The sequence below is a fragment of the Hemitrygon akajei genome, chromosome 13, assembly GCF_048418815.1.
Source record: "Hemitrygon akajei chromosome 13, sHemAka1.3, whole genome shotgun sequence".
Taxonomy (NCBI): domain Eukaryota; kingdom Metazoa; phylum Chordata; class Chondrichthyes; order Myliobatiformes; family Dasyatidae; genus Hemitrygon; species Hemitrygon akajei.
In genome coordinates, this window is record NC_133136.1 from 35,793,696 (window position 1) to 35,806,713 (window position 13,018).

Below are 13,018 nucleotides of genomic sequence, written 5' to 3' on the forward strand. Positions count from 1 at the left end.
TGCAGAATATGAAGTGCTTCTCTACCAAGTGAAGTTCTCTGGCTTTGAAGAGGACAAGACTTGAAGCGTTTGTTCGAACTAAGGATAGAAGTTTCACATTTTCTGAAAGAAGTAGGAAACCCACTCTTTTTAAAATGGGTTGTATCCATGGGTTGGCTTAACTGGCAGATATTTTTAACCATATGAATGTAATAAAACTTTCAATTCAAGGTCCTGAAGTCATCATTATAGATGCTACTGACAAATTACAAGTTTTCTTGGCTGTTGGCAATTTGGAAGAAGGGAGTTGCAAACTTTCAAATGCTGGAGGAAGGGCTTTACCAAGATGGAGATGAGATACAACATTCTCTGTCAATTTCTTTGAAGAGAGATGTCAGCAAACACCTGGAAACACTTCAGAACTCTTTCAAAAGTTATTTCCATCTTGATGACATTAAAGTTGAACCATGGATCTGTAACCCTTTTTTTTCCGATATAAACTATATCGAAGATTTTGATGTAGCCAACGATGAACTCACTGATCTTAGGACAAAAGACTCACTACAATTGGAGTTTAACTGAAAAAGCCTTGAAGAACGCAGTTCTTCCTTGAGAGAAGCCTATCTTCACCTTGTAAAACAAGCCATGGAAGCTTTAATTTCATTTCAAACAACAGATCTTTGAGAATCAGGATTTTCAACACTTGCAAAATGAAAAATCAAAATCGATTGAATGTCCAACAAAACATGCATGTTGCTTTATCAAAGAATACCCCACAGTTATATGTTCTTATTCAAGCTAAACAACAGCCTTCACACTGATATGTCTTTAAAAAATAAAATTCAATTTTAACTTGCCTATATTTTAAATGCATAGTCTTGTTTTTTAATGTATTAATAAATTAGTATATATATTACTATATCACATATTTATTTTTTAATATTTTGATAACTGTATTTCAATATAATTGGTTTCTCTTGTAATCCTATGTATTTTGCTTTTTATATTTAAAAGCATTACTCTTAGAAAGGATCTATAGGCTTCACTGGACTGCTAAAGGGGGCCATGGCATAAAAAAAGATTAAGAAACCCTGCTCTATATGGAAGGATTTCATATTTTGATATAGAAAGAAGATGGATGGAAAAGAGCAGAGACTAATCTCCAGTCAATTTAAAGACCTAGTGGAACAAGACTTTTCTCTCCAAAATGCATATGTAGTGACCATTTCATGTTAAAATAATTCATACATATCAACAAAATAAAACTGGGGATCTGGACTGTTCGGACTTTTATAAACAGACCCAAGGTTGCTCCACCATTATAACCAAGGAATTCAAATACTTTGTCATTGATGTCAGCTCCCTGAAAAGAATACAATGAACATGTGATAACAGGATAGTGTACACACTTTCTTCAGGAAGTTCAAACTGGAGAAGGAACACTGTCTTCATTAAACAAGCTCTGCCATGAAGATTGAGTTACTTTGGCTCCATAGGAACTCCACTCTGGTAGAGGTGAATTCTGGAACTGTAATAGCGAAGGATAAAGTTAATTTGAATTTCTTCAACATTGTAAATTCCTGTACCACAGCCCAAAGCAACTTCAATTTCATTGTTAGAAAATATGCAAGGAAGGAGCAAGTGTAGTTCAGGAGTCCTCCCTCAATAAAATGTTTCGAGCATGAACTTGCCACAATCAACATCCCATTCGCCCCCGAGACCAGGATGAGGCCTAACGGCAACACCACCATTCACCTTAGCTTTTATCATCACTGAGCAAGAGACTAGTAGGTTGGGCAGATCATCCATACCTGACAGTATTTTTAAATATAGATCTTCACTACATTTCCAAGTATTTAGCCAGCATTTGTCATCCATCCTCAAATGCCCCTGATTTGAGGTGAAGAGACAACCAGGCTGATGGCTCTGGAGTTACATTGTGCAAGCACAGCCAATTTCTTTCCCTGTAAACACTAAGGAACTAGACTGCTTTTTATTGCTTTTTACCAAATCCATTTTTTAACCTTAAAATTTATTTAATTACTTTAATTTAAATTATCCAGCTGTGAAATGGAATTCAACTTCTATGCCTGGATTAACGAGACCTTTCTCTCCGGTCTAGTAACTGAACAGTTAATGCTGTAGCATACGAAGGACTGTTGGCCTATTACTTTATCTCCTTGATTATCTCTGTCCTCCAGGCCCCCAGACAGTAAGGAAAGTCATCAGCATTTGCAAAGTGTTCAAAAAGGATCAGTGCCGTGCTAATGACCTTCATGCAGAGGGATGTACATACCAGTAAATGTAATGAGCTGCCAGAGGAAGTGGTTGAGGCAAGCACAGTAAAAAAAAATTCAGAGGACCATTCTATAAGGATAAGGAAAGGAAGGTTGTAGGGGGATGTGGGTCAAATGCAGGCAAGTGGGATTAGTTTGGTGGGAACCATGATCGGCATCTATGAGTTGGGTCAAAGGGCCTGCTTCAGTGCTGCATGACTCTAGGTTAGAGAATATAAACACACAGTCCAAGACTCAGATACCCAAGATCCCATCCTGCTGATAGTTAAGAATGCAAGACAGTTTATCAAGAACAGAGAGGCAGTCAGAACTTGTTGTAATGAACAGAATCATCTTTGACTCCATTTCACAGCAAACTCTCTCACGCAATCTCACCCTCAGCCCGGACTGAGAAGTTCAAAAAATGTCTTTATTTTAATAACAATAATGCCCCAGAAGTTCTAAAGTTGTTAATTTATACCCACATCTGGGAAGAGGAAGATACACCAGCAGATCTCAGCAATACCGCAATTGTGACCAGCTTGAAGAAATCACAACTCTATTTATGATAACTGGAAAGAGGTCTTGCTGCTGTCCACCACATAGTAACTGATAGGGAACTACTGAAAATTTTAACTTTAATTCTCAGCATGAGCTGTATGGACTAGAGATCAATGAACCAGATGGGCTTTTGAACCTCCAGAAATATGCTGAAATCTTTCAACTGATTCTTTCATTTAAGTTGCTTGTATTCATAGGCCACTCATTAAAGAGTTACAGTTACTGATTACGCAACCTGAATTAGTTGTGTAAATGTGTCAGCAACACAAGTGAATTGATAAGTAAATGTCTAATATCTAATTGCTTTTCTATGTCTTTCCCACAGTGTTCATGATGATTAGGCAGAGTTAGGGCTTGTAGGGCATGCGTTTAAGTAGTTTATTATTTATTTCTGTATATCATTGGCATTGTTTGTCAATGTGAAATCTTCATAGATCATGTTTATCAAGTGGATTATAAATGGAGTACAAACATATTAACCATATCTGGACATAGTGGGCATTTCTCAAAAAAAGATGCAAAAATGTCTAAAAGAGATTCTTAACTCTACCAAGTCTGTGCTGGATATCAATCATCCCTCCACACTAATCCCACATTAATCCCATTTTTAAAAAAAATCTCTGTACATTTTGCTGGATAAACATCAGTCAAAATCAAGTGCATCCTTATCCAGCGGTCTCCGAAACAGAAAATATTCTTCTTGCTCATTGTGATGTCTGAAAATGTAGTTTATTGTTTTGGAGCAGAACTGTATCATTTAACATAATAGAAGACAGCATAAAATATAAAGAACATGAGGCAATCTTCAAATAAAAGAGCATACTTTCAAAAGCAAGCTTGAAACTTTAGACCAGCTTTATTTTAAGCTTCTATGTGTTGAGAATATACAAAAACATGTGCTACAAATATATTTTAATAACTTAATGTCGATCATTGAATTAAGCTTATAAAATACAAGCCTGACTATTTCTTCTGCATGTAATCCATTTACAGTGATTTTATTTTTCAAAAAGCTTTAGAGACTACTCAGTTAAGAATAGAACACTGAAGATCAAAGCATTCAGTCGTATTTAGACTAAGTTTTGTCATTTCTGGAGTAGTGATAGCACCCATTATTTTGTGCTATGAATATGGTAAAATCAGAAGTTCAAGAGGATAGCTACAGCCTAATCAGAAGCCACAAAGCATGCACAGATGAATTAGACATGTAATATATTTTCCCTGCAGAGTCTGAAATCATAGAAGAAAGAGCCTTTGCTGGAGGCAGTCTGAAGTGTGATCTGGCACTATGGTCATCAAAGGGCAATTCAGGGATGCTCAATAATCCTTCATTATGGACAATTACAGTATAAAAGCCATATGTTGGCCTGACCATATGTTGTACAGGTGCAAACATCTGCTGTCTGGGCAAATAAATAACAGACAATAGATTGCATTGATGGAGCTGGAGAAGAGGATAACTATCATTATATGTTTTGGGCTTACTGAGATCCTCCAGTACTGTGGTGCTAGCCCTGTCTGTAAGAGGCTCAAGACCCTACCATTAACTATTCATAAACGTAAGGCAGACACATAACAGCAGGTCTCTATCAATATCTGACCCTTGGATCACAGTTCACTTATGGGACAGTGGGACATAAGGGAGACTGCTAACATTTAACAAACCCAGCAGGTCCCTGTGTGTGAGGTGTGTGGGTGGGTGTTGGAAAGGTGGGGGCTATCAATTTGCTATTCTATTTCCACCAAACAACTAATTTGATGTACAACTTGAAAAACTGCTGGGACGGAAGTTAATGCCTCAATATTTCAACCAAGAAGTTGGATTGTCACCGGCAATCAGGAAGAAAGATAATCTGCCATTACAGGTTTGGAACTGTGAGGCAGGCATTTGGAATGGAAAGGAAGGATGCTTTGAAACAAGAAAGGAAAGGAAATTTGCTGATAACTGCAAGATTGGGACCACAGTGAACAGCGAGGAGGGTTATCAAAGCTTGCAGTGGGATTGGGATCAGCTGGAAAAATTGGGCTGAAAACTGACAGATGGAATTCAATGCAGACAAGTGTGTAGTGCTGCACTTTGGGAGGACAAACTAAGGTGGAACATATGCAGTGAATGGTAGGAATCTGAGGAGTGTGATAGAACAGATGGATCTGGGAATACAGATACACAATTCCTTCAAATTTGCATTGCAGCTAGATAAGGTCGGAAAGAGAACTTTTGGCACATTGGCCTTCATGAATCAAAGTACTGAGTACAGGAGTTGGGATGGTATGTTGAAGTTGTACAAAATATTAGTGAGACCGAGCTTGGAGTATTGTGTACAGTTCTGGTCACCTATGTACAGGAAAGATATCAATAGAATTGAAAGAGTACAGTGAAAATTATGAAGATGTTGCTGGGACTTGAGAACCTGAGTTATTTGGAAACATTGAGTTGGTTAGGACTTTATTCCCTGAAGCACAAGAGAATGAGAGAAGATCTTTTAGAGGTATACAAAATGATGAGGTGTATAGATAGGGTAAGTATATGCAGGCTATTTCCATTGAGGTTGGTTGAGACTAGAACTAGAGGTCATAAGTTAAGAGCGAAAAGTGAAATATTTAATGGGAACTTGAGAGGAAACATCTTCACTCTGAGGGTGGTGTGAGCATGGAATGAGCTGCCAGTAGAATTGATGGATGCAAATTTGAGAAAAATTTGTAGAAATACATCAATGGAAGGACTATGGTCCAGGTACAAGTTGATGGGACAAGGCAGAATAACAGTTCAGCATAGATGGGCTTAAATGTCTGTTTCAGTACTGTAGCTGTCTATGACTCTAAAATGTTGAGTATGTAGGAAGAGCTATCAGAGAAAGTGATAAAGGTAGGTACAATAACAATGCTAAAAAGATATTTAGTTAGGTCCAGGAATAGATGTTTAGTGGGATTACTTGGACCAGTAATCTCTACTTGAACAACACACACAAAATGCTGGAGGAACTCAACAGGCCAGGTAACCTCTATGGAAAAGTACAGTCGATGTTTCAGGCTGAAACCCTTTGGCAGGACTGTACGGTCAATGTTTTGGCCCGAAACATCAACTGCACTATTTCAAATTGATGCTGCCTGGCCTGCCGAGTTCCTCCAGTACTTTATGTGTCTTGCTGGGATTTCCAGTATCTGAAGATTTTTTCTTGTTTGGAATCTCTACTTGAACTCTGCCATGGACAGTTCCAAGCCCGGCCACAAAGTGTGGAGGGTTGGGCATGGGGAAAACGACTCCATCCCATAAATCCCAGTGCTACAGAAATGCCAACAGAAGATCCATCCCTGGGTGAGGAAGAATTTGACATCAAGAAGATGGACTACACCTGGCGACAACTTGAAAGTCTGGCCCAGGACAGAGGTCTCTGGCAAGTTGCTGTCGGTGGCCTATATCCTAGTGATGGGCTTAAGTAAGTAAGGAATGTAATCTCTACTTGCGAAGTTTGTGGCAGTTCAGGTGAGATAAGATATTGGCCTACATCGCTCCCATACATGTTCAATGCTGTTTGAAAAGCATAATTGCAAGACACCTTTAAAAACTTCTCAGATAAATAATGGCTGAAAATGGGAAGAGGAAAATAAGTTACCAAAGTGAGATAAACCTTACTGGAGGACCCAGCACAAAAGACGAGTAGTGTAGGTTATTCAGTTAATAAATTCACTTTAATCTATGTTTTATGCTGTCCCTGTCCCTTTAGTTGTAAATGTATAAATGGAAAGCTATACAAAGTAAAACTCCAATACTCTGATATCCAATATTTTGCAAATTCTAATGTGTCAATATCTGATTCACTCATTGTCTTCTGTAACCTATGAATCTATTTTTCCCTTCTCTATGCTGTCAAGTATAAAGCAAATACCCAATGATGTTTTATTTCATACCTTCATTCTGTGTTGTTCTCTATAGGTGAAAGTCGGTTGATATACAGGTGGATCATGTTTTCTTTTCAAACTTGGTTATACCATCTTCGTATAATTCATCATCTGAATTTGAAACAAAAGGTCGTAATGATTCTCTTCCCTCACTAGTCCTGCAATCTGAGTTATCTGATTGCACGTTTCTAAGTCGCTCTAATTCCATCAGTAGGTTTAATAGCCTGGATGACCTACTGGCACATCACCACCAACGTTGAGAGGGTGTTGTGCTTTGACAGGGGTCTGTCCATGGGCACTGGAAAGTTTGACCTCTTTCAGGGGATAAGCTCCTTTTAAAATATAAATTAGGACAGTTAAGTCACAGTTTCCAGTTGAAGATGCACTGATCAAAGCCCATGCTGTAAATGGCCCGATTAGTTCCACGGCTGATGGAACCGACGGGGTTCAGCAAAGGACATAATGACATTCATCAAACTCTGTTAGGTAAACTACAGTGTTCTCATGCCCAGTGGCAACTTCTTGAAACAGGCACATTATTTTGAACTCCCTCGTGGGAAGAGGTTACCAGGTTGACAGAGCAAATGACTCAATAATGTTCCCAAAGTTATTTTAAAAGGTGAAGCATTCCCAACTACTCACAAACATCCATGGCCAATGACCAGTTTGGATAGCATTAAGAACTTTGAGTACATTTTTCAGGAGGACTTAAGCATCTGCACAGTAGGGTTGTTGTTTGTATTCTGCCGTTCTCTGTAAGGAGTTTATCGTTCTCCCTGGCTTTCCTCCCACTTTCCAAGACATACAGGTTAGTAGGTTAATTGGTCACATGGGTGTAATTAGGCGATACGGTCTTGTTGGACCAGGAGGGTCTATTACTGTGCTGTATCTCTAAATGAAATAAATAATTCAAAACTCAGTGTTTAATGACAAGACTGAACCAAACTCTTTAAAATTATCAAATTAATTGTGTTGTCGAGCACCTTTTGCTCCATCTCTAGCAGACCATGGGTTCAGCATTGGTCTCATTAGCTATCTCTTAACCCACAGAGCTGACATGTAAGAAAATTGTGCTTCGTTCCAAAAGAATAATAAAAAGGTTCATCAGTCTTGTGTGTTATTCGCAGTTCTTCAAACATTATGGTTCTTTGCAATGAAAAAAATTGTGTAAATCTCTGAACACTCCTATATGGTTTGGCTGTTGGCTAACTGCAGAGCCAGTGCAATGTATTTGCCTCTTAAGGATCCTCAGTTTAATCTCTGATCTTCTCAAGATCTCCAATATGTAATTTTAATGAGTAGAAGACTATTACTTAAGAATTGGACCTAGCAATTAATTTTCCATTTTTTAAATGCATTTAGAATCACTGGGCTATAGAGCACTCTAGCACAGCTCTCTATTCCTTGCCAATGTGTTTTTCTGTCTAGTTGCATCTTACCTCACCTGAACCTCTCATACACGTAACTATCCAGACTTCGCTTAAACGTTACAAATAAACCTGTATCCACCACTTCTGACAGCAGCTCATTCCCCCTCACGTCATTCTCTGAGTTGAGAAGCTTCCCCTCTGTTTTGGTATAAATATTTCACTTTTCAGCTTGATCCTAAGAGCTCTAGCTCTCGTCTCATCCAACCTCAAGGGAAAAATGGTGGCGTGTATTTACCCGCCTATACCCCTCATAATTTTGTAACACTCTGTAAAACTCCCCCTTGTTCTCTTGTGCTCCAGCAAATAAATTCTGAATCAATTCAACCTTTTCCTGCAACGCAGGTTGTCAAGTCCTGGCAATATCTCTTAATAAAACAATATTTCAGCAAAGCAAGAGGCAGACTGGAAGGAGAGGAAGAATTCTGTATAAAAGTACTTCACATTCCAGAGCAGACAAGGTACGCAGAGTGACATCGAGAAGGGTAAGGGAAAGCTTCATTATATATTGCTGTTGTGCTGGCTAATATTTTAATCACAACATAATGATAAAGCTATTAACATTTCTCAGCAGTAGCAATGGGTCAAGAATGAAGCAGGGCAAAGAAAGGGGCAAAAAATGTAAGATTAAGTGGGCTAATTGCATTTTCTTTAGCGTAGGATGGTTGCTTATAGTGCATGTAAGCCAACCTAATGAAGTTGGTCATGGTCAATGGACCATTGAAAAACAATTCTGGTAACATTAGCGTATGTCATTCATTTTGCCTGACAGCTCTTGTAACAACATAGGTGAGACTGTATTGAAAGCCCGGTGTACTTTCCTTAATACCTGACATAGTTTAGTCTATTGGTACTTATAGCAAAGCAAACACTTACTATAGCATCAGAAGCACTTATGTTTTCGTCCTCTTTAAGTTGCTGGGATAGCTTTTGCAGTTTGTTTGTAAACATGCAGTTATGGACATCCATATCACTTGAGTTTATGTCACTTGCATGTGACACCGTAAGTGCTTTGCAAAAATAAAAACTTATTTATTTCTTCCCAATTGTGGTAGACAAATTCTCTTCCTTTAAGTTATAAAGATTGTCCCATTAAAATGCTTTATATTGATGCCTCCTTGTGAAAATGACAATCAGATAGTTTCCACACAATTTCCTGATCTCAAAAGCCTTTTACACTTCCAGACAGAGTGCTGCCCACACACTCTTTGTTCAGAGTCCAATGCAAAATATGGCCTGTTTAAAGAGATTTTGACCTTTATTGAGTTGAGGTGTCACCTTTTTTTATTGCTGAAATCTCATTCCTTCTTGACACACTGCACATGAATAATTAGAAAAGAAAATTTGTGCAAGCCCATATCTGAGCCAAGAATTGGTTTCTTTCTGGCAATGCACATCTAGCCGCTAAGAACAGTACACTGTGCCTAATATCACATTCTATGCCATCTGCCCTTCTCAATAATTTAATCTTCTCTACTGCTCATTACACATCAGCATCTTTATTCCAACCAGCTGATTAGTACTATAGTGGGAAGTAAGGGTAGGAGGGAACAGTGAAATGATTCCTTTTTCAAAACAAATCTTGGAGAATACTGGGATGGGTCACATCAATGCCAAAATGGAGGACAAATCCTGCAGATATACAGTGCTATGCAAAAATCTTAGGCAACCTAGTGCTCTCTCTCTCTCCTTCTCTCTCTCTCTCTCTCTCTCTCTATATATATACACATATATTTGCACAGTACTATAGTAATTTTGTGTATTGTACTATACTACCACAAAAAAAAGTCAAATTTTATGACATATGTGAGTGATGATTAACCTAACTCTAATATGGCTCTATGTTTTGGAATGAGAGTGGGAAGGGGACAGGGAGAGGGGACCTATGGTTGGGAAAAGGGGAAGGAGTAGGGAGGAAGTGGGAAGCCCCAGAGAGACATTCTGCAAAGATCAATAAACCAGTTGTTTGGAATCAAATGACCTTGCCTGGTGTCCCTGGACTGGGTGTATCTGCACCTGAGCCACCCATCTTCTCTGCCCTGGCACTCCTCTGCCACCTGACTCACAATCCTCCCATAGAGCTCCACTCTCATCGTTCCTAACATCCTTTGCTCTCACCAGATTTACTGTCTCGTTCTCTGCTTCACATTGACAAATACAGTACTGTGCACAAGTATTAAGCACCATAGCTTTGTATGTGTGCCTAAGCCTTTTGCACAGTACTGTAAGACGATAAGATATAGGAGCAGAATTGCTTCATCGAGTCTGCTCTATCATTCAATTGTGGCTGATTTATTTTTCTCACTCAATCTCATTCTCCTGCCTTCTCCCATAACCTTTGACGGCTTTCTTAATCAACAACCTCTGCTTTACATTTACCCAATAACTTGGTCTCCACATATTTTCATCTTTCACTCTATCCTTTCTCATTGAAATCTCACACTCATATACTATGCTCCAGTCTCTCATTTTCTTGTGCTTACCATCCACTGTACAAGCTAACGCTGCTCTCATTTTTTCAGGTCCAGTTCATTAAATGCAAAACACCTGGATGACGAAGAGCAGAGAGTACGCACGATCCAAAACAACACGGGTCCACAAGCCATATAGTGTCAGAGGTGTGGCTCATTGAATTGTCCAGTTGAACAACTAGAAACAACTGCTATTAGAAACACATCGAACACCAGCACACAACCGCATGCTTTCAGAGTCCAGGAATCAGTGAGATGGAAAGGCAGCTCACTCTCTAACATTACTGTATCGAGCTGACAAGAGAAAGCCATGAGGGACCAAGCATATTCACAGCTGGATTGCTACATACTAGGAAACATCCAGTGCAACATGTTGCCTGCCAATGGGATATGGAATAGACCATGAAGGAATCTAATTGCAGGTTATACTGGATGTAGTTATCCAACTGAATAAATAGCCAAGAGCAAGTAGTTAACTCTATAAGCAATATAAACATTTCTGAAAAGATTCAGCAAATCAGGCAACATTTGTGGAATGAGAAACAGAGTTGACATTTCAGGCCTGAGATCATTCCACAGGTCCTTTGACCTGTTACATGATACAAACATAGAGTCATAAAATTAGACAGTGCAAAGAGAACGGTCATTTTTCCCATGAAAGCTGCCTGATATCCAGAGAGTTTCAAGCCTCTTATTTGTTCAAATTATTTCAGCTACTAGCACCTAAAGTTCAGTTGGATCCACAAAAATGAAGACTCAGATGGTGACTTGGGGGCTTTGAATGTATGTTGTTCCCATGATATGCCAGGCTTTTCTTAGAAAACGCCAATCTAGAGCTTGAATAGGAATCCACATGGCCAAAGGGCTTTCACAGCTCTCCTTCCTATTCTCACACGATCCAGTGGCTGTGTACAAGCAGTCCATTGCTTTACAAGGAGAGAACCATGCTGCCCTCTCTCAGACAGTAGCACACTGTCCCCTGACAGCCTCTGATCCCAGCACTCAAGGCCCAGAAAAGGTTCAGAATCAGAATGAGAATCAGGTTTAATATCACCGGTGTATGTTGTGAAACGTATTGTTTTGCAGCAGCAGTACATTGCAATACATAATAACATTTATGAAACTATAAATTACAATAAGAAGCAGATATTAAAAAAAGTAAGTTGTGCAAAAAGAGAGCAGGAAGAAAACGTTCATGAGTTCAGTGTCCATTTAGAAATCTGATGGTGAAGGGGGTCTCCCAGTCAAGATGGCACCTGCATACAATGCTCCTTCTGTCAACATCCTCTGGAGAGATCATGAACCTATATATTTTCCTTCTTTTATGCCTTTTACATTTGTCATTCATTTTGAGTGTGATTCTGGAACTGTAGTAGCCTGTGATTTGCTGACTGGGGATCGTTGGGCATTCCAGAGCTCTGCAGTTTCCGAGAGGATTCCTGGAGGAACCTCATGGTGGGCAGGATGTAGGCCACTGCGCGAGTTGATGTTCGACTCCATTTTGCCGATTACAGTTTCCACGATTCATTGGTTAAAGCGACGAGGGAGATTGAAACATCAAGGCGAATGCAGAGTTGGGAGATCGTTTGGGTGCCTCAGTGCTCTGCAGTCTCTGAGTGGATTCCAGGAAATAGAGGCAGCGCGGGGGAATCTCAAAGCAGACAGGCTGCGGGACGGGTTGCAAGCCGATACCCGACTCCATTTCACCAAATAAAGCTTCAATTGTGCACAGAGTAAAGCCAAGAGGGAGATTGAATCATCGAGGTGAGCATGAAGGCTGAGCACCAGCTGCCTGATTTTTGATCGCTCTGTCCGGAGAGACCTACCACTGTGCCTGGAGAATGTTGCCCCAAGTTTTCTGTGTTTTGGATGTGGACTTGGACTATAAACTTTTTTTAGTCTTATAGTTCATTATATTCTGTGTTATTCACCTGATCTTTCTCATTTTTTGTGCGTGGAGGGGGATTTGGGGGTCAATGTGCTGTTCGGTTTTTGGTCTTTTTTTGTGCGAGTGGAAGGATTTGGTGGTTGATGAGCCTGGTCCGTTTTTGTTCATTGTTTTGTGTGGGAGGAGGTATTTGGGAGTCAATGTACCCTGTTCCCGTTCTTGTTCATTCTACATGGAGGAGCTACATGCCAGTCATCTAGGCATGGTCAAAATCAAAGTGCTGGCTCAGAGTTTTGTCTGGTGGCCTGGAATAGATCAGCAGATTGAGCAGCTTGCCATACACTGTTGAGGATACCAATTCATCCAGAGGATACCGACAGCAGAGTCTCTCCATCCCTGGGAATGACCTGTATTGCCCTGACAGAGGATTCGTGTCAACTTCGCTGGGCCATTCATGGGCACAAATTTCTTGGTTGTACTGGATGAAACTACAAAGTGGTTAGTCCCAATTGCCTC